Source organism: Bos mutus, unplaced genomic scaffold, assembly GCF_027580195.1.
Source record: "Bos mutus isolate GX-2022 unplaced genomic scaffold, NWIPB_WYAK_1.1 CTG317, whole genome shotgun sequence".
Classification (NCBI taxonomy): Eukaryota; Metazoa; Chordata; class Mammalia; order Artiodactyla; family Bovidae; genus Bos; species Bos mutus.
The window spans coordinates 43,003-70,321 of NW_027219807.1; the positions used below are offsets into that span (position 1 = coordinate 43,003).

General features: G+C 39.3%; 1 pseudogene; it reads right to left on the reverse strand.

Annotated features, from left to right (window-relative positions):
* Positions 1 to 264: 264 nt before the first annotated feature.
* Positions 265 to 27,319, reverse strand: part of LOC138986962 (phosphatidylinositol-glycan biosynthesis class W protein-like) — a 29,426-nt pseudogene continuing 2,371 nt past the window's right edge.

Sequence of the window (27,319 nt, forward strand, 5' to 3'; positions counted from 1 at the left end):
AGGTCCATACCACTTCTGTCCTTTATCGAGCCCATCTTTGCATGAAATGCTCCCTTGGTATCTCTCATTTTCTTGAAGAGATCTCTAGTCTTTCATATATATATGTATATATATTATGTATGTTATCATATATATATTATGTATGTTATCAACTGCTTAATTATATATATATATATGGAGCTTGATATACAATATAAAGCTTAACAATGGACATCAGTTGATGTAATGCTTGAGCACAAATAAAGCCCACAATGGACTAACAGGTTAACAGGTTGATTTTGTCATTGTTACATTTGACAGCAAGAAAAAATTAATTTGTTTCTGTTCATTGCTGTGATTAAACCAAGAGTTGGTTTTCTTTCAGCTTCAAAGAGTGGATATTCTGAATGCTTTTTATTTGCAGCATGTGATGGAATAAATTTCCAAGAACATGGTAATACTGTACCCTTAATTAGAAATTTGGCAAAACTCAAAATTATATCACCCAGTATTAAACTACTAAGGAGGATTAGGTAAGAAGCAATTACTCAAATATAAAAGGCTAAAGTGTCCATTCTTTAAGATGCTACTTCTACATTTGCCTGAACTATGTAAAGTGATATGAAGAGGCCAATAGATGTCAGCAGATTATATGTTACTTTTTCCAGTCTTTGATAAGTGATTTGTTTTTTAAGTTCATTTGACATAGTGTGAACACTAGCCATGAGTACTGTGATATACCACAAGGTAGAGATTATTTTTTTCTCTGTTGGCATTTAGTAAACCAACCCCTGTGCCATACAAAATTAATCTCTTCAATGGGGTAAAATCAAGACTAGTTGGTATAATACAGTAATGTTGATGGCCACAATCAAGAGTTTATTTAGGGGAAAAATAATCAAGAGCTGTGATGCTATAAATTTCACAACTATTAAGGTAAAGGAAATGTTCCATTGAACTCCATACTCAGTTAAATGTTACTGAGATTCTACAGATCTTATAATAATTAATCATCCCATTCCTAGGAAGACTAATGGCCATAGTACAGTGACTTCATAAAATAAAATCTGGACCCTTTGTATATTTTCTTCTAATCTTTGGAGAAATCATTGCAGTCCTCAAAAGAAATCTTCCTATTTGAAAATCCATTGCTCCTATTCCATAGACACCAATTTTGGGAAGTCTTCTAGGAAAACATGGGAAGTCTACAGCCAAAATGGCAACAGCAGTAAATGCACTGTCAATTACATGAAAACAAGAGATGCCTGGAATGTATTCTGAGTCCAGACTGACTTTCAAGAATTTTTCAAGAATTTTCCAGACAAGCATTCTGACATATCAAATTTTCTTGCAGTATATTTTATAGAACAGCCCGGCCCCAAAGATAATTACAAGATGCTTAAGGAGAACAAATGTAGAGAAAATGGTCAAAATTGTTACCAGGGAAACTATCAAGAAAGCAAAGTCAATGAAGAATCAAGGTCTCCAAGTGTGTGAGGAAAAAGATAAGTGCTGTGAGAAAATGATCCCGAGCCCTCTGCACAGGATAAGGAGTGTAGGCAAGCCCAAGCCCTCAATGATTTCCAGCATGCTTGTTCCATTGTGGTCACTGACAAAAGATTCCTTCATCTGCTTTTGAGAATTTTTCTTCTTCTCCAGGGTTTCAAAATACTTTGTCCACTAGAGAGCCCCCAATTCTGGATCCTCATGTCCCTGATGAGTCAGGGATGCCCTGCGCTGAATGTGTGCTCTGCCCCAGGAGAGGAGCTGTGGGTTCTGGCCACTTAGCCAGAGTGTCAGTTCATGGCTCAAGTGTCTCATGGATCTGAATATACTGATCTTTTACCTGTTTGGTTAATTTATTCCCAAGTGTTTTATTCTTTTTAATTTTATTGTAAATGGGATTGTTTTCTTAATTTATTTTTCTAAGAGTTCATTGTTAATATTTGGAAATGCAACTGATATTTTGTATATTGATTTTTGTACCCTTCAATTTTACTAAATTTGTTTATTAGTTCCAGTTTTTTGGTTGAGTTTTTAGGGTTTTCTATATATACGATTGTCATCTGCAAATAGATACAGTTTTACTTCTTTTCTAACTTAGATGCCTTTAAGTTTTTCCTTATCTAAGTGCTCTGGCCAGAAAACTTCAGGTACTATGTTGATTTAAATTGTCAATAGTATGTATCTTTGTCTTGTACCTAATCACAGAGGAAAAACTTTCAGGGTTTCAACATTGAGCATGATTTTAGCTGTTGATTTGTAATACACTGCCTTTACTGTGTTGAGGTATATTCCATCTGTATCTAATTTTTGGGAATTTTTTCCTTGTCATGAAAGGTTGTTGAATTTTGTCAAAGGCCTTTTCTGAATCTATAAAGATCATCATACAATTTTCAATTTTTATTTTGTTAATGTTGTGTATCACATTTATTGATTTGTGTATTTTGAACCATCTTTGCGTTCCAGGAGTAAATCCCACTTGATCATGGTGTAATATTCTTTTTTAAAAAGTAATTTTATTTATTTATTTTTGGCTGTGTTGGGTCTTTGTTGCTGCTTGGGCTTTTCTCTAGTAGTGGCTAGTGGGGGTCACTCTTCGTTTTGGTGCCCCAGGCTTTTATTGCAATGACTTCTCTTCTCGTGGGGCATGGGCTCCACAAGGGTGAGGGCTTCAGCGGTTGCAGCACATGAGCTCAGTGGTTGCACCTCGCCAGTCTTAGAACACAGGCTCAGTAGTTGTGGTGCATGGGCCTACATGTGGGATATCAAAATGAATCCGCCACAGGTATACATGTGTTCCCCATCCTGTACCCTCCTCCCTCCTCCCTCCCCATACCATCCCTCTGGGTCGTCCCTGTGCACCAGCCCCAAGCATCCAGTATCGTGCATCGAGCACAGGCTGGCAAATAATGGAATTAAATGGGCTTAAAGGAATTTACTTGGTATACTTTCTCATAGATATTTTAATTTTAAGATTTAACTAGAGTGACTCCCCAAAGCTGGAGAAATTAGGATTTTTTAGATCACAAATGCAATGTAGAGATCACATTTAAGGCTGATTGTAACCATGGGAAAAATACGGGGGAATTAGCCCAAAGTCAGATAAAAGTCTCCACTTACAGAAAAGTCTTACTATAAAGCTCCCCACATTAATGAACTGATAGTTAATTACACGGTACCAAAGTGAGTTTGCCTGCTCTTCTTGAAGTGGTGGGTTAAAATAAGTGTCCCAACAGATGAATAGCTGTCACTGAATGTGTCTGTCTACATCAGGTACTGAGCTTTTGATTCAGAATGGAGTGAAACTAGGCTACATAGAATTTACTGAGGAATTTCCTTTTAGACACCATTAAAAGCTGTAAACTGAATCTTGTGAATGTTCATATTTCACCACTAGATGTCACTGGGAGATAAACAGTTACTGACCAGACTGGTGTATTGTAAGTTTTCCTATGAAAAAAATTGATTGATCTTGTGAATATATTTTTTGTTTGCTCAGAAAAATCAGATCGTGTCAGACCCTTCTTATGCTTCACATCTTCTCAGCCCAGTATTTTTTCCCCAGCCATTGCTAAGATGAAAATTGGTTAGAGAACCTAACGTCATCTGCACTGTCTATCTTCTGCATTTTTACACTAAGGCTTTTCTTATGATGTGGTTGGGACATCTGTGAGCAGCTGCTTATCATGTTTTGATGCTCAAAACTGCAAGTGTGGGGGAATGAACACTCCTTGGTGCACAGGGGAACATGGCTCTTCTGGGACATGAGTCAGGTCATGGATATGTGCTCCCCTCGTAGGCCTCAGGCTTACAGCACTGAGCCACAGTCTGTGGAATTCCTCAGAGGCTTCCAGTGGGATCAGATTCTAGTTTTCTGGAGTGGTGACCACTCTGATAATACACCACTGTTTGGATTTTCTTTCCTGTTGTACTTGCCAAGTCTCCCACTCCTAATACCTGGTATCATGTCCCTAAGTAAAGTCTTACCTATAAAGCTTCCTTTGTCATTGCAGTGTCCTTTGACTTTCTCACCTTTCCTATTTTAGATCTGCTTTCTGGAAGGAACTTAAACACAACCCCTAGCCCTGATAAAGAATATTTTTAGCCCCTCATAGCTCCACTTGCAGTCAAAGAATATTTTCAGCCCCTTAGGGCTCCACTTGCAGTCAACATCTTTTCAAAACAACAAATATTCTGATCTCTATGTCCAGAGTTTAATTTTGATTCTGCTTTTGAACTTCATGTTACTAGAATCATACAGTAAGACCTATTTGTGTCTGTCTTCTATATTTCAACAACTTTTTTGTGAGGTTTATTCATGATGTGACATTCAGCAGTAACATTATTTTTCATTGCTATATATTATACTGTTTTAAAGTCTATTTTATCTGATATGAGTATTGCTACTCCTGCTTTCTTTTGGTCTCTATTTGCGTGGAATATCTTTTTCCAGCCTTTCACTTTCAGTCTGTATGTGTCCCTTGTTTTGAGGTGGGTCTCTTGTAGCCAACATATATAGGGGTCTTGTTTCTGTATCCATTCAGCCGGTCTTTGTCTTTTGGTTGGGGCATTCAACCCATTTACGTTTAAGGTGATTATTGATAAGTATGATGGCGTTGCCATTTATTGTTTTGGGTTTGAGTTTATACACCCTTTTTGTGTTTCCTTTCTAGAGAAGATCCTTTAGCACTTGTTGGAGAGCTGGTTTGGTGGTGCTGAATTCTGTCAGCTTTTGCTTGTCTGTAAAGCTTTTGATTTCTCCTTCATATTTGAATGAGATCCTTGCTGGGTACAGTAATCTGGGATGTAGGTTATTATCTTTCATCACCTTAAGTATGTCCTGCCATTCCCTCCTGGCCTGAAGAGTTTCTATTGAAAGATCAGCTGTTATCCTTATGGGAATCCCCTTGTGTGTTATTTGTTGTTTTTCCCTTGGTGTTTTTAATATTTGTTCTTTATATTTGATCTTTGTTAATTTGATTAATATGTGTCTTGGGCTGAATGCAGAGTTCCAAAAAATAACAAGGAGAGATAAGAAAGCCTTCCTCAGCCATCAATGCAAAAAGATAGAGGAAAACAAGAGAATGGGAAAGACTAGAGATTTCTTCAAGAAAATTAGAGACACCAAGGGAATCATGCAAAGATGGGCTCAATAAAGGACAGAAATGGTATGGACCTAACAGAAGCAGAAGATATTAAGAAGAGGTGGCAGGAATACACAGAATTGTACAAAAAAAGATCTTCAAGACCAAGATAATCACGATGGTGTGATCACTGACCTAGAGCCAGACATCTGGGAATGTGAAGTCAAGTGGGCCGTAGAAAGCATCACAAAGAAGAAAGCTAGTGGAAGTGATGGAATTTCAGTCGAGCTATTTCAAATCCTGGAATATGATGCTGTGAAAGTTCTGCACTCAATATGCCAGCAAATTTGGAAAACTCAACAGTGGCCACAGGACTGGAAAAGGTCAGTTTTCATTCCAATCCCAAAGAAAGGCAATGCCAAAGAATGCTCAAACTACCACACAATTGCACTTATCTCACATGCTAGTAAAGTAATGCCCAAAGTTCTCCAAGCCAGGCTTCAGCAGTACATGAACGGTGAACTTCTAGATGTTCAAGCTGGTTTTAGAAAAGGCAGAGGAACCAGAGATAAAATTGCCAACATCTGCTGGATCATTAAAAAAGCAAGAGAGTTCCAGAAAAACATCTATTTCTGTTTTAGTGACTATGCCAAAGCCTTTGACTGTGTGGATCACAAGAAACTGTGGAAAATTCTGAAAGAGATGGGAATACCAGACCACCTGACCTGCCTCTTGAGAAACCTATATGCAGGTCAAGAAGCAACAGTTCAAACTGGACATGGAACAACAGATTGGTTCCAAATAGGAAAAGGAGTACATCATGGCTGTATATTGTCACCCTGCTTATTTAACTTCTATGCAGAGTACATCATGAGAAACGCTGGACTGGAAGAAGCACAAGCTGGAATCAAGATTGCCAGGAGAAATCTCAATAACCTCAGGTATGCAGATGACACCACCCTTATGGCAGAAAGTGAAGAGGAACTAAAAAGCCTCTTGATGAAAGTGAAAGAGGAGAGTGAAAAAGTTGGCTTAAAGCTCAACATTCAGAAAACGAAGATCATGGCATTTGGTCCCATCACTTCATGGGAAATAGATGGGGAAACAGTGGAAAAAGTGCCAGACTTTATTTTTTTGGGCTCCAAAATCACTGTAGATGGTATAGTAGCTTGTCAAAGTTTTCTGGTTAGGGAATCTTGTGTCGGTGTTCTGGTGGATGGAGCTGGATTTCTTCTCTCTGGAGTGCAATGTAGTGTCCACTAATGAATTATGAGATGTCAGTGGGTTTGGAGTGACTTTGAGCAGCCTGTATATTGATGCTCAGGGCTGTGTTCCTGTATTGCTGGAGAATTTGCGTGGTATGTCTTGCTTTGGAACTTGTTGGCCCTTGGGTGGTGCTTGGTTTCAGTGTAGGTATGGAGGCGTTTGATGAGCTCCTGTCGATTAATGTTCTCTGGAGTCAGGAGTTCTCTGGTGTTCTCAGGATTTGGACTTAAGCCTCCTGCCTCTGGTTTTCAGTCTTACTTTTACAGTAGCCTCAAGACTTCTCCATCTATACAGCACTGTTGATAAAACATCTAGGGTAAAGGTGAAAAGTCTCTCCACAGTGAGGGACACCCAGAGAGGTTCACAGAGTTACATGGAGAAGAGAAGAGGGAGGAGGGAGATAGAGGTGACCAGGATGAGATGAGGTGGAATCAAAAGGAGAAAGAGAAAGCTAGCCAGTAATCACTTCCTTATGTGCACTCCACAGTCTGGACTGCTCAGAGATGTTCACAGAGTTATACACAGAGAAAAGAAGAGTGAGGAAGGAGACAGAGGTGGCCAGGAGGATAAAGGGGAGAATCAAAAGGAGAGAGAGATTTAGCCAGTAATCAGTTCCTAAGTGTTCTTCACCATTCGGAACACACAAAGAGATTCACAGAATTGGGTAGAGAAGAGAAGGGGGAGGGAGGAGATAGAGGTGAGCTGGTGGAGAAAAAGGAGAGTTCAAAGCGGGAAGAGAGCAGTTAAGCCAGTAATCTCGCTCCCAAGTAAAAATGGGTACTGAAGATTGCATTTGTAAGGGCACAAAATTGATAACAAATACCAAAAAGCAAAGATTAAAAATCTAGAGTAGAGGTTGGATTTTTGTTTCTTTCAAAAAAAGAAAGGAAAAAAAAACAAAAACAAAGTCACAAAAATGATTTTATATATATATATATATATATATATATATATATATATATATGAAGTTTGCTTTAAAATATAGGGTCTCTCTCTTTTTGTAAGTAATAGTAGGTTATAAAAGTGAAAATTAAAGGAGTAATAGAGGACTTAAAAAATTAAAAAAAATTAAAACAAATAAAGAATGATAGTAAAAATATATCTAGGACTTTCTCTGGAGTTGTTGTGAGTATTGTGGGGTCAGTTCATTTTCGGATACTTCCTTGATCCGGCTTATATTTCTCAAGATCCATAGGCCCCTTCCTATGTAGTTGGTACTAACTACAGGGTTTTAATCTATTGCACCTGTCACTTCTAATGAGGTTCCCTCTGGTTTAGCTTCTTCTGTTTGCTGGTCTCTTCAGTGTCTAATTTCTGCCCTGACACAAGTGGGTGGTGGTGGACACTTTTTTAGGTTCACTTGTTCAGTCGTGCTGTGGGGAGGGAGGGACGCTGCAAACAAATAACACTGGTGTGTGCTCACAGTGTCTCGGCCACACTGGGTTTGCCCCCGCTCACGGCTTGTGTGCTTTCCCTGTCTACACTGCTTAGGCTCTAGGTTGCTTTGCTGGGAACTGTCTGAAGCCAGCCCTGTGTTGTATGCACTTCCCAGGTCTAAGCTGCTCAGGTTCAGGTATTCGAGTAGTCCTCAGAGAGGCAGACTCAGTTGGGCCTGTGGTTTGTGCCCTTCCCAGGTCCGAGCAGCTCAGGTGACCAGGTGTTTGGTGAGCATGGTCGCTGTGACTTATCCTCCCTGTCCCTGGCTCGGTTTTCTGGGTGTACAATTGGCACACGTTCTCAGGCGGATGTTGACCATCTAGAATCTCAAGAAGTCTTAGTTAGCAACAAAGCCTGCTTGCAGTTTGGTAGATAATGTCTCTCTGGGGCTGCGATTGCTCCCTTCTGGCTATGGCTGCCTGTCACTGGAGGGGGATGGTCTGCAGCCGGCTAGCTCTGCTCAGTCCTTTGTTCTGTGAGTGGGTCTGATCGTGTCTTAGGTTAGGGCTTTTTGCGTAGCTCTAGTTAGTCCTTTGTTCTGTGAGCGGGCCTGGTGGTGTCTCGGGTTAGGGCTTTCCACGTGGTAGCTATCCCACAGTCTGGTTTGCTATCCCAAGTTAGTTCCCTCAGATTGCCCTCAGGGCATTCAGGCCCGATCCTTACTCTAAGTAATGCAGCCTGCACCTCCCTGCGCAGCCCTGGCTTGCTAGTGGTGGATGTAGGCGTCTGCTCTGCTTCTCCACTGGGGGAGTTACTGTTGGGCACGTAATCTGTGGGTTTTAATTATTTATTTATTTTTCCTCCCAGTTATGCTGCCCTCTGTGGTTCCAAGGCTCACCACAGACAGACCAGGCCATGAGAGTGTTTCCTGGTGTTTGGAAACGTCTCTCTTTTGCAGACTCCCTACCTCTTTTGTCTCTCTTTTTGTCTTTTATATTTTTTCCTACCTCCTTTTGAAGACAATGGCTGCTTTTTTGGGTGCCTGATGTCCTCTGCTGGCATTCAGAAATTGTTTTGTGGAATTTACTCAGAGTTCAAATGTTCTTTTGATGAATTTGAGGGGGAGAAAGTGGTCTCCCTGACCTATTCCTCTGCCATCTTAGGATCGCCTCCCCAACATTATTTTTATGAGATTTATTCATGTTGTTACATGTAGCAGTAATTTATTGTTTTTCATTGCTATGTAGTATTTCATTGTGTGAATATACCACAATCTACCTGTTGTCCTATAGATAAACATTTGAATTATGTCTAGATTTTAGCTATATTGAATAATGCTGCTTTGAACACTTTTTTGCACATCTTTTGTGAACATAAACACTCATTTCTCTTATATTTATATACATATAAATGAAATTGCTGATTCACAGTTTATATACACTTTTCATATTTAATAAATACTGACAAACAGATTTTCATAGTGTTTATACCAGTCTATCTTCCATCCTATTAGCATCCTCAATCATACTGATATATTAACATTTTTAATTTTAACCTTCTGATGGATGTGTAGTGCATCCAACTGTTATTTTGTTTCATTTCTCCCTGTTGACTAATGGTACTTAACATCTTTTCACATTCCCCTTAACCATTTGGATACACTCTTTTGTGGAGTACCAGTTTAAGGCTTTAGCTATTTGTGTGTGTGTGTGTGTGTGTGTGTGTGTGTGTGTGTGTGTTTGTGTGTGTGGTGAGGAGGAGACCACACCACCAGTTTTTCCCACCATATTGAAAAACAATTCAGTATTTAACTTACTGAATTGAAGTTCTTTATAAGTTTTTATACTAGTCTTTTGTTTGATATGCATTGTAAGTATATCTACCAGTCTCTGGATACTCTTCACTGTCTTCAAGTTGCATTTTGATGAAAAGTATTCCTTATTAATGGATTGCAGTTCATTGATATCTTTATTTATGATTATTTTATTCTACTCTTGTAAATTATTTACCCAAACCTGGATGAAATAGTCTCAGTCTCTGGTTCTCAAACCTGTGTGGACATCAGAATCATCAGGAAGCTTTTTTTTTTTTTTTATTTTTTTTTCAATTTTATTGGAGTTTTTAATTCTTTAGATCATAAAAAGGTTAGTTTTGCCAAATATCAAAATGAACTTCCACAGGTATACATGTGTTCTGCCCATCCTGAACCCTCCTCCTCCTCCTCCCCTCCCCATACCATCCCTTTTATCCGTCCAGAAACACCAGCCTTTTGCATCCAGCATACACTATATCTGGGACCTGGGCTCAGCAAGTTCAGTTTCAGTCATGTCATGATCTTTTTACATGTTTCAATGCCATTCTCCCAAATCTTCCCACCCTCTCCCTCTCCCACAGAGTCCATCAAGACTGTTCTATACATCAGTGTCTCCTTTGTCTGTCTTCTCTTCCTGAGTTATTTTTACCATCTTTCTCTTTTCCATATATAGTTCTGTTACATAGTATACTGTATTTATGTTTTTCCTTCAGTATTACTTCACTCTGAATAATAGGCTCCAGTTTCATCCACCTGATTAGAACTGATTCAAATGTATTCAAGAGACTTTTAATGGCTTCTAATACACCACAGGTATATGTATCACAGCTTTCTTATCCATTCATCTGCTGATGGACATCTAGGTCTCACATTCATGTCCATGACTACTTATAAACAGCTTTGCTAGACAGACTAGAACATTGGGGTATCCATTGCTAGAGGTGAAGAATCCTCTTTCCCTTCTGGAGACCCCTCAGTGTGGGTTTGATCTTAGCAGTGGGATTGCTGGATCATAAGGCAGTTCTATTTCCAGTTTTTTAAGGAATCTCCACACTGTTCTCCATAGTGGCTGTACTAGGTTGCATTCCACCAACAGTGTAAGAGGGTTCCCTTTTCTCCACACCCTCTCCAGCATTTATTATTTGTAGACTTTTGGATCACAGCCATTCTGACTGGTGTGAAGTGGTACCTCATAGTGGTTTTGATTTGCATTTCTCTGATAATAAGTGATGTTGAGCATCTTTTCATGTGTTTGTTAGCCATCTGTATGTCTTCTTTGGAGAAATGTCTATTTAGTTCTTTGGCCCATTTTTTGATTGGGTCGTTTTATTTTCTGGAGTTGAGCTGTAGGAGTTGCTTGTATATTTTTGAGATTAGTTGTTTGTTGGTTGCTTCATTTGCTATTATTTTCTCCCATTCTGAAGGCTGTCTTTTCACCTTGCTAATAGTTTCCTTTGATGTGCAGAAGCTTTTAAGGTTAATTAGGTCCCATTTGTTTATTTTTGCTTTTATTTCCAATATTCTGGGAGGTGGGTCATAGAGGATCCTGCTGTGATGTATGTCGGAGAGTGTTTTGCCTATGTTCTCCTCTAGGAGTTTTATAGTTTCTGGTCTTATGTTTAGATCTTTAATCCATTTTGAGTTTATTTTTGTGTATGGTGTTAGAAAGTGGTCCAGTTTCATTCTTTTACAAGTGGTTGACCAGATTTCCCAGCACCACTTGTTAAAGAGATTGTCTTTAATCCATTGTATATTCTTGCCTCCTTTGTCAAAGATAAGGTGTCCATAGGTGCGTGGATTTATCTCTGGGCTTTCTATTTTATTCCATTGATCAATATTTCTGTCTTTGTGCCAGTACCATACTGTCTTGATAACTGTGGCTTTGTAGTAGAGCCTGAAGTCAGGTAGGTTGATTCCTCCAGTTCCATTCTTCTTTCTCAAGATCGCTTTGGCTATTCGAGGTTTTTGTATTTCCATACAAATTGTGAAATTATTTGTTCTAGCTCTGTGAAGAATACTGTTGGTAGCTTGATAGGGATTGCATTGAATCTATAAATTGCTTTGGGTAGTATACTCATTTTCACTATATTGATTCTTCCAATCCATGAACATGGTATATTTCTCCATCCATCTATTAGTGTCCTCTTTGATTTCTTTCACCAGTGTTTTATAGTTTTCTATATATAGGTCTTTAGTTTCTTTAGGTAGGTATATTCCTAAGTATTTTATTCTTTCCGTTGCAATGGTGAATGGAATTGTTTCTTAATTTCTCTTTCTGTTTTCTCATTATTAGTGTATAGGAATGCAAGGGATTTCTGTGTGTTGATTTTATATCCTGCAACTTTACTATAGTCATTGATTATTTCTAGTAATTTTTTGGTGGAATCTTTAGGGTTTTCTATGTAGAGGATCATGTCATCTGCAAATAGTGAGAGTTTTACTTCTTCTTTTCCAATTTGGATTCCTTTTATTTCTTTTTCTGCTCTGATTGCTGTGGCCAAAACTTCCAAAACTATGTTGAATAGTAATGGTGAAAGTGGGCACCCTTGTCTTGTTCCTGACTTTAGAGGAAATGCTTTCAATTTTTCACCATTGAGGATAATGTTTGCTATGGGTTTGTCATATATAGCTTTTATTATGTTGAGGTATGTTCCTTCTATTCCTGCTTTCTGGAGAGTTTTTATCATAAATGGATGTTGAATTTTGTCAAAGGCTTTCTCTGCATCTATTGAGATAATCATATGGTTTTTATTTTTCAATTTGTTAAAGTGGTGTATTACATTGATTGATTTTGGATATTGAAGAATCCTTGCATCCTTGGGATAAAGCCCACTTGATCATGGTGTATGATCTTTTAATGTGTTGCTGGATTCTGATTGCTAGAATTTTGTTAAGGATTTTTGCATCTATGTTCATCAGTGATATTGGCCTGTAGTTTCTTTTTTTTTGTGGCATCTTTGTCAGGTTTTGGTATTAGGGTGATGGTGGCCTCATAGAATGAGTTTGGAAGTTTACCTTCCTCTGCAATTTTCTGGAAGAGTTTGAGCAGGATAGGTGTGAGCTCTTCTCTAAATTTTTGGTAGAATTCAGCTGTGAAGCCGTCTGGACCGGGGCTTTTGTTTGCTGGAAGATTTTTGATTACAGTTTCAATTTCCATGCTTGTGATGGGTCTGTTAAGATTTTCTATTTCTTCCTGGTCCAATTTTGGAAAGTTGTACTTTTCTAAGAATTTGTCCATTTCTTCCACGTTGTCCATTTTATTGGCATATAATTGTTGATAGTAGTCTCTTATGATCCTTTGTATTTCTGTGTTGTCTGTTGTGATCTCTCCATTTTCGTTTCTAATTTTGTTGATTTGATTTTTCTCCCTTTGTTTCTTGATGAGTCTGGCTAATGGTTTGTCAATTTTATTTATCCTTTCAAAGAACCAGCTTTTGGTTTTGTTGATTTTTGCTATGGTCTCTTTTATTTCTTTTGCATTTATTTCTGCTCTAATTTTTAAGATTTCTTTCCTTCTACTAACCCTGGGGTTCTTCATTTCTTCCTTTTCTAGTTGCTTTAGGTGTAGAGTTAGGTTATTTATTTGACTTTTTCTTGTTTCTTGAGGTGTGCCTGTATTGCTATGAACTTTCCCCTTAGGACTGTTTTTACCGTGTCCCACAGGTTTTGGGTTGTTGTGTTTTCATTTTCATTCGTTTCTATGCAAATTTTGATTTCTTTTTGATTTCTTCTGTGATTTGTTGGTTATTCAGCAGTGTGTTGTTCAGCCTCCATATGTTGGAATTTTTAATAGTTTTTCTCCTGTAATTGAGATCTAATCTTACTGCATTGTGGTCAGAAAAGGTGCTTGGAATGATTTCTATTTTTTGAATTTACCAAGGCTAGCTTTATGGCCCAGGATGTGATCTATCCTGGAGAAGGTTCCATGCGCTTGAGAAAAAGGTGAAATTCATTGTTTTGGGATGAAATGTCCTATAGATATCAATTAGGTCTAACTGGTCTATTGTATCGTTTAAAGTTTGTGTTTCCTTGTTAATTTTCTGTTTAGTTGATCTATCCATAGGTGTAAGTGGGGTATTAAAGTCTCCCACTATTATTGTGTTATTATTAATTTCTCCTTTCATACTTGTTAGCATTTGTCTTATGTACTGTGGTGCTCCCGTGTTGGGTGCATATATGTTTATAATTGTTATATCTTCTTCTTGGATTGATCCTTTGATCATTATGTAGTGACCTTCTTTGTCTCTTTTCACAGCCTTTGTTTTAAAGTCTATTTTATCTGATATAAGTATTGCTACTCCTGCTTTCTTTTGGTCCCTATTTGCATGGAAAATCTTTTTCCAGCCCTTCACTTTCAGTCTGTATGTGTCCCCTGTTTTGAGGTGGGTCTCTTGTAGACAACATATGTAGGGGTCTTGTTTTTGTATCCATTCAGCCAGTCTTTGTCTTTTGGTTGGGGCATTCAACCCATTTACGTTTAAGGTAATTACTGATAAGTATGATCCTGTTGCCATTTACTTTATTGTTTTGGGTTCGAGTTTATACACCGTTTTTGTGTTTCCTTTCTAGAGAATATCCTTTAGTATTTGTTGGAGAGCTGGTTTGGTGGTGCAGAATTCTCTCAGCTTTTGCTTGTCTGAAAAGCTTTTGATTTCTCCTTCATACTTGAATGAGATCCTTGCTGGGTACAATAATCTGGGCTGTAGGTTATTTTCTTTCATCATTTTAAGTATGTCTTGCCATTCCCTCCTGGCTTGAAGAGTTTCTATTGAAAGATCAGCTGTTATCCGTATGGGAATTCCCTTGTGTGTTATTTGTTGTTTTTCCCTTGCTGCTTTTAATATTTGTTCTTTGTGTTTGATCTTTGTTAATTTGATTAATATGTGTCTTGGGGTGTTTCTCCTTGGGTTTATCCTGTTTGGGACTCTCTGGGTTTCTTGGACTTGGGTGATTATTTCCTTCCCCATTTTAGGAAGTTTTCCACTATTATCTCCTCAAGTATTTTCTCATGGTCTTTCTTTTTGTCTTCTTCTTCTGGAACCCCTATGATTGAATGTTGTAGCGTTTAATATTGTCCTGGAGGTCTCTGAGATTGTCCTCATTTCTTTTAATTCGTTTTTCTTTTATCCTCTCTGATTCATTTATTTCTACCATTCTATCTTCTAATTCACTAATCCTGTCTTCTGCCTCTGTTATTCTACTATTTTTGTTGCCTCCAGAGTGTTTTTAATTTCACTTATTGCATTATTCATTATATATTGACTCTTTTTTTATTTCTTCTAGGTCCTTGTTAAACCTTTCTTGCATCTTCTCAATCCTTGTCTCCAGGCTATTTATCTGTGATTCCATTTTAGTTTCAAGATTTTGGATCAATTCCACTATCATTATTCGGAATTCTTTATCAGGTAGATTCCCTATCTCTTCCTCTTTTGTTTGGTTTGGTGGGCATTTATCCTGTTCCTTTATCTGCTGAGTATTCCTCTGTCTCTTCATCTTGTTTAAATTGCTGAGTTTGGGGTGTCCTTTCTGTATTCTGGCAGTTTGTGGAGTTCTCTTTATTGTGGCATTTCCTCACTGTGTGTGGGTTTGTACAGGTGGCTTGTCAAGGTTTCCTGGTTAGGGAAGCTTGTGTCGGTGTTCTGGTGGGTGGAGCTGTATTTCTTCTCTCTGGAGTGCATGAAATGTCCAGTAATGATTTATGAGATATCTATAGTTTTGGGGTGACTTTGGGCAGCCTGTATCTTGAAGCTCAGGGCTGTGTTCCTTTGTTGCTAGAGAATTTGTTTGGTATGTCTTGCCCTGGAATTTATTGGCCCTTGTGTGGTGCTTGGTTTCAGTGTCGGTATGGATGCATTTGATGAGCTCCCGTCAATTAATGTTCCTTGGAGTCAGGAGTTCCCTGGAGTCAGGGTTTGGACTTAAGTCTCCTGCTTCCGGTTATTGGTCTTATTTTTACAGTAGTTTCAAAACTTCTCCTTCTATACAGCACCATTGATAAAATGTCTACATTAAAGATGAAAAGTTTCTCTACAGTGAGGGTCACTCAGAGAGGTTCACAGGGTTATATGGAGAAGAGAAGAGGGAGGAGGGAGTTAGAGGTGACCCAAATGAGATGAGGTGAATCAATAGTGGAGAGAGTGGGCTAGCCAGTAGTCACTTCCTTATGTGCACTCCACAACTGGACCACTCAGAGATGTTCACGGGGTTATACAGAGAAGAGAAGAAGGAGGAAGATAACAGAGGTGGCCAGAAGGATAAAAGGGGGGAATGAAAAGGAGGGAGACAGATCCAGCCAGTAATCAGTTCCTAAGTGTTCTCCCCGTCTGGAACACACAGAATTTCACAGAGTTGGGTAGCGTAGGGAGGGGTTAGGGGAGGAGACACAGGCGACCTGGTGGAAAAGGAGAGTCCAAAGGGAGAGAGAGCAGTCAAGCCAGTAATCTCACTCCCTAGTGAAAAATGGGTCCTGAAGATTGGGTCCTTAAAGGTACAAAATTGGTAACAAATACATAAAAGCAAAATTAAAAATCTAGAGTAGAGTTTGGAATTTCAAAAAATATGATGTTAAAGAAAAGAAGAAGGAAAAAAAGAGAGAAAAAATGAACAAACAAAAACAAACAAGGTCATGAAAATTATAAAGAAAGTACAGGTACAAAATTGATAACTAATATCAGAAAGCAAAAATTAAAAATCTAGAGTAGAGTTTGGAATTTCAAAAATACGATGTTAAAGAAAAGAAGAAGGAAAAGAAAGAGAGAAAAAACGAACAAACAAAAACAAACAAGGTCGCGAAAATTATAAAGAAAGTACAGGTACAAAATTGATAACTAATACCAGAAAGCAAAAATTAAAAATCTAGAGTAGAGTTTGGAATTTCAAAAATACAATGTTAAAGAAAAGAAGAAAAAAACAAAAACAAAAACAACAAAAAACAAGGTCAAAAAATTATAAAATATATATATATATGAAGTTTGCTGAAGAAAAAAAAAATAGGGTTTTTTTTTTTTTTTTTGCAAAGTAATAGGTTATAAAAGTGAAATTTAAAGAACAATAGAGGACTTAAAAAATTTTTTTAATTAAAAAAAAAAGGAAAGAATGATCGTAAAAATAATAAAAAATATATCTAGGACTTTTTTTTTTTTTTTTTTTGTGGGTGTTGTGGGTTCAGTTCATTTTTGGCTAGTTCCTTGGTCAGATTTATATTTCTCAAGATCTATAGGCCCCTTCCTATGTAGTCCGTAGTAACCACAGGGTTTTGATCTATTGCCTGTAGCTTCCAAGGCGTTTCCCTCTGTTATATCTTCTTCTGTTTGCTAGTCTCTTCAGTATCTGGTTTCCGCCCTGACACAAAGGGCAAGGTGGAGGACACTTTTTTTTCTTTTTTTTTTTTTAGGCTTACTTGTTCAGTCGCGCTGTGGGGAGGGAGGGAGGGATGCTGCAAACAAATAACACTGGCGTGGGCTCGCAGTGCCTCAGCCACCCTGGGTCTGCCCCTGCTCACGGCGCGTGTAGCCTCCCCTGTCCACACTGCTCGGACTCTAGGTTGTTCCGCGGGAACAATCCGAGGCTGGCCCTGGGCTGCATGCACCTCCCAGGTCCAAGCCGCTCAGGTTCAGGCACTCGGGCAGTCCTCAGAGGCGCAGACTCAGTTGGGCCTGCGTTTTGTGCTCTTCCCAGGTCCGAGCAGCTCAGGTGATGAGGTGTTTGGCGAGCGCCAATGCTGCGACTTATCGCCTCCCCGCCACTCGGTTATCTGGGTGTTAAAACCGGCGCACCTTCTCAGGCAGATGTTGACCGTCCAGACCCCCAAGAAGTTTTAGTTAGCAAAGAAGCCTGCTTACAGTTTTATAGATAATGTCTCTCTGGGGCTGCGATTGCCCCCTTCCGGCTCTGGCTGCCTGTCACCGGAGGGGGAAGATCTGCAGCTGGCTATCTCTGTTCAGTCCTTTGTTCTGTGCGCGGGCCTGGCGGTCTTAGGTTAGGGCTGGCTTTTCACGTGGTAGATATCCCACAGTCTGGTTTGCTAGCCCAAATTATTTCGCTCAGATAGCGCTCAGGGTATTCAGGCCAGATTCTTACTCTCAGTGATGCAGCCCACGCCGCGCCTCCCTGCCCAGCCCGGCTTGCTAATGGCGGATGCAGGCGTCTGCGCTGCTTCTCCGCTGGGGGAGTTACCGTAGGGCTCGCAATCTGCGAGTTTTAATTGCTTATTTATTTTTTCTCCCTGTTATGTTGCCCTCTGTGCTTCCAAAGCTCAGCACAGATTCGGCAGTGAGAAGGTTTCCTGGTGTTTGGAAACTTCTCTCTTTTTAAGATTCCCTTCCCGGGACGGAACTCCGTCCCTCCCTCTTTTGTCTCTTTTTTTTTGTTTTTAATATTTTTTCCTACCTCCTTTCGAAGAGTTGGGTTGCTTTTCTGGGTGCCTGATGTCCTCTGCCGGCATTCAGAAGTTGTTTTGTGGAATTTACTCGGGGTTTAAATGTTCTTTTGATGAATTTGTGGGGGAGAAAGTGTTCTCCCCGTCCTACTCCTCCGCCATCTTGGCTCCTCCCCGCCTTTTTAAAGTACATATTGTTGAGACAAACCTCCAGAGTTTTTAATTCTTTAGGTCAGGGAAAAGGTTTAATAACTTAATTTCTCATGACTTCCAGGTGATGCTGATTCTGCTCATCTGGGAATCCCACCTTGCAAAGCACTTTACTATTTTATCTTTAAGAAACTTAATTACTTTACCTTTTGTATTTATATCTACACTATACTTGGGACTTCTCAGGTGGTGCTCAGTTCAGTTCAGTTGCTCAGTCATGTCTGATTCTTTGTTACCCCATGGACTGCAGCAGACCATGTTTTTCTGTCCATCATGAACTCCTGTAGCTTGCTCAAACTCAGGTCCATCAAATTGGTGATGCCATCCAACCATCTCATCCTCTGTCATCCCCTTCTCTTCCTGCCTTCAATCTTTTCCAGCATCTGGGTCTTTTCCAATGAGTCAGTTCTGCACATCAGATGGCCAAAGTATTGGAATTCAGCTTCAGTATCAGTCCTTCCAATGAATATTCAGTGCTTATATCCTTTACAATTGACTGGTTTGATCTCCTTGCAGTTCAAGAGACTCTTAAGGGTCTTCTCCAACACCACAGGTCAAAGCATCAATTCTTCAGTGGTCAGCTTTCTTTATGGTCCAACTCTCACATTCATCCACGACTACTGGAAAAACCATAGCTTTGACTAGACAGACTAGTCAAAGCTATTGGTAGTGCTAGAGGTGAAGAATCCATCTGCCAATGCAGGAGACCCAAGAGATGTGGGTTTGATCTTTGGGTAGAGAAGATCCCCTGGAGTAGGAAATGGCACCCACTCCAATATTCTTGCCTGGAAAATTGCATGGGCAGAGGAGCTTGGTGGGCTACATTCCATAGGGCCACAGAGAGTTGGGCAAGACTGAGCACACAGTACAATATACTTAGACTTGATTTTTGTGTGTGGTGTGAAATGGAGGTAAAACTGCATTTTCAGTGTTAGTTATTGATTAATAACACTGATATGAAGTATTAATTATGGTGTAATATGTGTCCCTATGTATATATTGTTTTGTTTTGAAGTCATGTCTGACTCTTTGCAACCCCTTGGAACCCGTCTGTATATACATAGGTCTGTCTTTGGGCCCCTTATTCTGATCCTTTCTTCTATAAATCTATCCTTATGTCCCTGCAATGTAGTAATTTTAATTACTCGAGGTTTATTATAAGTCTTGATAACCAATAGAGTGACTCTTTCTACTTTCTACATTTCAAAAAGAAAATGTATTGTTTTCTTTTATATTTCATGAAGAAAAGTCAGAAAAAGAAATAAAGAAAATTCAGAATTATTTCTACATTTTAGAAAGCAGAGATGTCTATTTAAATGTAAATACTGGAGTAACAATTATTAATAAGAAATAATACAGAGTTACAGACGTCTTGGAAGTTACAGGTTTCTTTCTTACTCCATACCAACAGTCTCTGAAGTCTGGATATCTATAAGACACTTCTGTTAAAAAAACACATTTGAAAGTCAGTAAGAAGTAAAGTGAAGAAGATTTTGAAAGTGAATGTATCCGGTGTTATGGGCTGAATTGTGTCTTCCTAAAATTCATATATTGAAGCCCTAATGCCTAGTGTCTCATAATGCAGCTGTACTTGGAGAGAGGGCCTTTTAAGAAGGTAACTAAATGAAGATGAGGCTATTACGGAGGTCCCTAATCTAATCTGAATGGTATCCTTACAAGAAGAGGACATTTGCACATACACAATCAAAAGGGATGTGCATGCACAGAGAAAAGATGGTGTGAAGACACTGATGTGAGAAGATGGCCATCTATAAGCTGAAGAGAGAGACTTCAAGAGAAACCAAACCTTCTGACAACTTGACCTTGGACTTCTGGACTCTAGATCAGTGAGAAAGAAATTTTTGTTGTTTGAGTCACTCAGTCTGTGGTAACTGTTATGGCAACACTAGCAAACTAATACATGCAGTGTTGGCAAACTTTTCTTCTAGATGATTAGTCATGAGGCAAAGTAGACAAGTAAACAAGCACATAAGCTTTGTAGAATAATAGTTAAAAATATAGAATTTTCATAACATATTAAAATCAACATTGTCTTAAAACAGTTTTTATAGAGGATGCTCTTAAGGTGAATTCTGAGTAGGCACAGAGCAAAAATCATCTTTGCCTACTATCCATCTGATCATGAAAGAGTTAGTCACTCAGTCATGTCTGATTCTTTGGGACCCCATGGACAGTAGCCCACCATGCTCTTCAGTCTATGGAATTCCCCAGGTAAGAATACTAGAGTTGGGTGCCATTCCATTCTCCAAGGGGTCTTCCCAACCGAGAGAGTGAACATGGGTGTCTTCCATTGCAGGCAAATTCTTTACTATCTGAGCCACCAGGTAGGTCCCCTATCTAATTATAAATGTCCTCAAAAATACAATGGGAAAAAAAGGGTATCAAATGCAATTGGTATAAGAACAGGCACCTAATAAATGTGTTAATTATCATCCATATTACCTAGTGATTGTTGAAACAAGTAAAATCCAGAAAGCACTATGGCCAAGAAAATGTTCTCTGACTGTCCAAGATTCTCATCAGTTTCCTGCAGAGAAGTTAGAAGTTGATATCTAACATACCAGGTGTTATACATGGTGCTCATTATGTAGGTTCAATCTCAAATATCTTGATATCTCCATCAGTTTCCAAATTGAAAACCACTTGAAACATTCTCATGGAGGTACAATCTCACTGCTCCTGCTTGGTTATGGTAGCCAGTATTTGGGGCTCTGAATGAACAAGACCATGTAAGCAGCACAACTATAGATAAAATGACTTAATGAGGACCTAATGAGGCTCATTGTATCCCTGTACTTTCTCTCACAAGGGAAATACTCTCTACATTTATGGTTGGTTTACCTGTTTCTTTCTCTAGAGCTTCTGTATTCTCCCATTTCTCATCTTAGTGTTCAGCATGTCCCTTGGTATTTATTAAATACTGATTGAATTAAGACATATGGAAATCTAAAGGAAAGAGCTTTGGTTTAAATTGATTTATATTCTAACCTGCCTACAATTCTGTGTTGTTCTTCACTATGAAAAATAAACATTGTTTTTCAAACTTATTAATTTGCTTTGGAGCTTTTGTCTTTCCTGAATCTAAAGATTTATGCCTTTAATTGATTCTTTAAAATTATCAGCCACAGTTTCATCAAATATTTGCTCTGCTCATTATTTGTATTCTCTCCTAATGAATTTCCTATTAGACTTATATTGGATTTCATGTTAGTGTTCATATCTCTTAAGTTTTTTTTTTGTACTCAACAGCTATTTAGCTCTGTCTTGTGCTATAAAAAATCCTTCAGCTCTCTTAATTTAGAAATATTCAAAAATTTCTTTCTCTGTTTTTTGCTTAATGCATGAATCAAGTTTTAAATTACAGTATTTGGAATATTCATGTCTAGAAGCTTAATCTTCCTGGAGTTTTTTGATGTCACTTTCTCTTCTGGTGTTGTTTCTTTTCACATCTTTAAGCTTTAAAAATACAATTTTTGTCAGTGTGTGATTTCTTGAGGGATCTAGCCTTTATTTGTTTGTCTGTCTACTTTCTTTTATGCTGAATCATTTCTCTCCATATCCTGTAATTTTGGATTATGCACTCATATTTGGAAAGGCTTTGTTTGTAGGAATTTTTTACAGACTGTGTTGAGCATCCTCAAAATAAACTTTGCTTTAAATTTTACCTAGTGTTGGGAATTCCTTGGTAGTGTGGTGGTTAGAACAGGTGCTCTCATTGCCCATGGCCCAGGTTCAGTCCTGGGCCTGGGACCTAAGATCCCACAAGCAGGTGGGCCCTCCAGAATTTTCATTCACCAAGTGAAACAGAGATATCACAAACTTGGAATAATCTTTTAATTTTTTGGTTTGTGTATTCTAAGATCACACAAGGAGAATATTTTTGAGCTCCAGTCTCAGACTTGTGGTTAGTAATTCTCAGAATGAGAAGCAAGCAAACCAGCCAATGTTCAGTGAATACCTAGCTAAGCACACTTCCTTCCCTGACAATTAGGTAGATATTTGTTAGTCCATTTTGTTGCTGAGACCAGTGTATAGCAGGAAACTTAGTTTCAAATTTCAGTTTATTTGAGACAAAGTCTCAAGGCCTTGTCTCCTTTTTTATTTTTTGGCTATCTGTGCAGAAATGGCAACCCACTCCAGTGTTCTTGCCTGAGGAATCCCAGGGACAGGGGAGCCTGGTGGGCTGCCGTCAATGGGGTTGAACAGAGTTGGACATGACTGAAGTGACTTAGCAGCAGCAGCATATGAGATCTTAGTTCCCCAAACAGGGATCAAACTCATTCCCCATGCATGGGATCACAGAGTCTTAACCACTGGACTGCCAGGGAAGTCCCAAGGCCTTGCTTCCTGATCCAAGTAACTGCAATAGCCAACCCCCTAGGGAATACCCAGGATGTCTTGTATGCCTGAGCATCATTTCCTGTTTGTATCTCTGGGTGTCTGTTTTTTTCTATGTTTGATTCCCTTATTTCATCAAGAGGGCAGCTATGTGTTCAAAAAAAGAATGAAAAGACATTTTTTTAATCTTGAATTTCTTAGTCTATTCAAGTTATACAATGTGCCATCTTGCCAGAAATAGAATCCATAACTATAGACTTCCCTGGTGACACAATGTATAAGAATTTGCTTTCCAGTGTAGGGGACATGCATTCAATCTCTGGTCCTGGGAGATTTCACATGCCATGGAGCAACTAAGACCATGTGCCCCAGCTACTGAGCCTGTGCGTTGCAACTTCTGAAGCCGTCACACCTAGAACCCATACTCCACGAGAAGAAAACCCACCACAATGAGTAGCCCCCACCCGCTGCAACTAGCGAAAGCCCATGCAAAGCAACTTTGACTTAGTACAGTCGAAAAAATAAATAAATAAAAATTAAGAACATAGTACTGGCATTTGTTGAACAATATTTCTAACAAAAAGAAAAAAGAATTCATAACTGTGTTTCATGTTTTTATACACAGAAATCTAACAATCGTGATAAAACAACGCTTTAGATTTGAAAGTGAGTTAGAAAGGAATATTGTAATTGGGTTGAATGGGTAGGGACAATAAGAAGATGGAGAAGAGGACTGGGGGCTGAGATAAAGGCTTAGAGGAATGACTAGGAAAACACAGAAGAGTGAGAAAGAAGGAGAGAGTAGAGTGGCAAAGAGAACACACAGGTGGGAAAGAGCAGGAGTCCAGTAAGGACCAAAAATCCTGGAGCCAAATTTCATATTAGAAAACGCTCAGTTTTTCCCCACTCAGTCATTTTTACAGATAAGAAAACTGAACTCAGAATGCTGATATAATTTCTCCAATACACCATGTCCAGCAGGTATCCACTCAGGAGTTCATCTTGACTCTCAGTCCAAAGCTCCTTTTGGGAAAATATTTTCTGTGGCCAGGGTTAGGGTGGGTGAGAAGCACACAGATCAAATGATTGAAGAAGGAAAAGGCAAGGGAAAACTTGATGCAGAGTGGGAGGGAAAATGAGGTCAGTAAAAGATAAATTGGTATAAGAGGCAGTGGATTTCTCTAGAAGGGAAGTTGGGGTTTCTTTGGGCAGGGAGAAGGATGTTTGATGAGCCTGTGAGACAGTGTGGGGAGTGAAGCTCACATCTGGGTCCTGAGGAGAAGGAATTCAAGAGTTGTGACGGTGTTTGGTGTTTGGAGGAGCACTAAATAAGAGATGTTAGAAAGAACAGGAGAATTCTGATGGCCTAAGCACTAGTGAATCAAGAGGGAGGAACCCGGGGAGGTCTGGTCACCCAGGGAAGAATACTTGACTCCCTTGTATCCTGTCAACTTGAATTCTAATTAGGGTTTATCTCACCTATTCTGGTTTTCTCTTCTGGAGTTTCTTGATCCAGGGAGCACATAGTTATCAGTGACTTATATGACCACCTATTTTCTCCCAATTTCCCCCCTCCCCCCCCCCCCAGGTCATGGTCACCTTCCCTCTGGCCCCACTTTTAGCCCTTGAAGTTGACCTCTGGTTCTGCTTTTCTTCAGCTTCTCTAGTTCTCAGAATTCCTTAGGCAGCTCCTGAGAAGCCCCTGTCCTTTCTCCTCCTTCAGATCTGTCCTTCATCCATCATAGCTGAGTTTATGCTCAGGAGTGGAGTGGCCGGGGAAACTGCAGATCCATGGTAGGGCCACGACTCAATTACCAGCTGCTTCCTGCCCCCTGACTAGGATCAACTCTGCTATAGACGTTGAGCTGAAGAATCAGGGGCTCTGCTCCATTTCTCTTTCCAGTCCTCTTCCCACTCTTCCCATTCAGGTCCCTCTCCCTCCTCCTCCACTTTTAGCCTCTGTCTCCCTCCTCTTCCCTTCATCCTCTTTCTCTTTTGAGCTTTCTCCTCTCCTCCTCCACCTGTTGTGTCCCCAGGTGACTCTGCCCAGCTCCTCACCTGTTGGTCCCAGACTCCATTCCTTTAGTTAATTAACTCTTGTTTCTCTTCTCCCTATCCAAACTCAAACTGCCCCCTCCATGTTTTTCCCCAGTCCACAGTGAAGGGTATAAGCACCCTGTGGCTACACAGTTTTGGGGTCCAGTATTCTTGAGAGTCCTTTGGACTGCAAGGAGATCCAACCAGTCCATCCTAAAGGAAATCAGTCCTGAGTGTTCATTGGAAGGACTGATGTTGGAGCTGAAACTCCAATACTTTGGCCACCTGATGTGAAGAGCTGACTCATTTGAAAAGACCCTGGTGCTGGGAAAGATTGAAGGCAGGAGGAGAAGGGGATGACAGAGGATGAGATGGTTGGATGGCATCACCGACTCAATCGGGTAAACTCCAGGAGTTGATGATAGACAGGGAGGCCTGGAGTGCTGCAGTCCATGGGGTCGCAAATAGTCAGAAAAGACTGAGTGACTGAACTGAACTGAACTGAACTGAACAAAATGTAAATATGGGGCCTCACATTTAAAAAGCAGGGAAAAGGGCTTTTAATGGTTCTAAGACATAAATCTATTCCCTTTCTTTTGATGTCAACTTCGTTCTGTCTCTCTTTCTGTCTTTCAAGTTATGTTTGTTTTGTTTTTGTTTGTGTGTGTGTGTGTGTTTTGGTTTGTTTGTCTGTTTTAATTGGCTAGAGTCACTGTCTCTAGGGCAAAGGAAATCTTACAGCAAGTGCAGACTATCTTAGTTTCCTGGATGCTTTACTTTCATGACTCTTTTGTGTGTTTAATAACTCCTGGTTAAAATGCAATTATATTGTGTACAAGAGACACTGAAGTAAACAGTGTTTTTGTTTATTTTTTTGGTCTGAAAATAGACTTTTGTGAAGCACTGAGTGTGTAGATTTCTGTCAGTTAGGTGTTAACCGGATTCATGTTTTGTTGTTGTTTAACAGTCTTCAAATTCCTCTAGCATTACTTTGTTCAGTGTGGATAGAGACTTTTTCTTAATGTCTGCTTCACTCACAGGCTTTGGTATTTCCTTTGTGAGGTGCTTCAAGATTTATGACCACACTGTTGCCTCTTGTGCAGCAGTGGAAAGTTCCTACTACTCCATGCTGGCTCATCTGGTTGGGAGACTGAGTAGGAGCATTATTTTTATTCTGACTCAGTCTCATTCTTAGGCAGGTGCCTAGTCTTTCAGTTTTGAGGTTTAGGCCTTCTAAGTGTTCGACCTTGCTCTCGGCAGAATGGAACCTCTAAAAATTAAGGACAGGCTGTTTTAGTGTCCCTTCTTCACTTTTCTCCTTCCTCCAGCTGCTGTGTGTCTTCATCTATGTCCTGAAGACAACGGAGCTTTCTTCCCTTCCCCCTCCCACACTTCCACCCTCCCTCCTTTTCTGTGTGGGAGATAGTGGAGAAGATCTGGTTGGGACTTCTTGCCTATCTCAGATCTCAGTCTTGTACCATGAGGAAAGATTTCTGTGGCCTATATCCTTGATTCCAATCTTTAAGGAGACCGTGGTGAGGTCCATGGAAAAAAGTGAATTTCCCTTATCTGTATGGAGAAGGAAATGGCAACCCACTCCAGTGTTCTTTCCTGGAAAATCCTATGGATGGAGGAGCCTGGTAGTCCATTGGGTCACCAAGAGTCAGACACGACTGAGTGACTTTCACTTATCTGTAACTCTCAGTGTGTAGCTAGTCATGCCTTTAGGAGTTTATAAACAATTTTATGTGAATTATTCTCACTGGCTTGTGTAGCATCTGATATCTGTCCCAAGTAAGCAAGGATTTGCATCTCATATTTCCTTGGAGGAATCTGTCTTTCCTTAAGCTTTGGGTTAATTGATGGCCCTGATACTTCAGTGATGTGATGGTTTCAATAAAAGTTGTGATTTTGCATGTCCAGCTTTTAAAAATTACAAATATTCAAGTGAAGTTCTTTCTGGCTTTTTATTTTCTAATCTTAATTAAAAAAAATTTCTTCCTTGAATTAGCCTGAAGTAATTTTTGTTTGCTTATATACTAAGAATTAACAAAATAAATAGCCTAAATACATCTATCCAGGTTATAAGTAGCATAAACAAATATTTTAGTGACTTTAGACAGTTACAAACACCATGAATGAGTGAGATCCGCATTTCCAGCAGAGAGCAGTATATGATAAAGCAAGCATGAAGCATTCAGGTAAGACCAGTAAGAAAATAATCATGGATAAATGACTTCATTATATTCTATTAACTTTACTTCCTATATATTCTCAGTGGCTTTTTATTATGTGTTGCCCTAAAACAAGTAGATGACCACATATATCCCCAAACAAGATTGATTCATTCCGGATGAGCAGAGAATTGCAATTTGGCATCTGCAATCATGGTGACCCATGTGAAAGCTTGAGAGCCCCCACTTTGGGTCTCCCAACTCTATTTAATTGAGGTTTCACTTTATTATTTTTTTACATCATAAATAAGAGATTTACTGCAGGACCCTTTCTGTAAACTTCATGTTTATTAGCATATATTTTAATCTGAAGTAAAACTCTAAAGTTTTTCACTTCATCAAGTAGGAGTAAGTAATGTTTTCTGATGTCTTGAATAATTTTATGTTGAAGAACACTATAATGTACAATATCATTTGATGCCTGTATCAAATTTATGCCAACACTCAAATATATTCGCTGAGCACTTACCACTTGCCAGGCACTCTGTTAGATGTTGGGGATCCAGTAGAGTAGGGGTTGTTGAATAGAAAACCACAGGCCCATAGTGGAGTCACTTGGGTAAAGTGCATGATGCCAAAT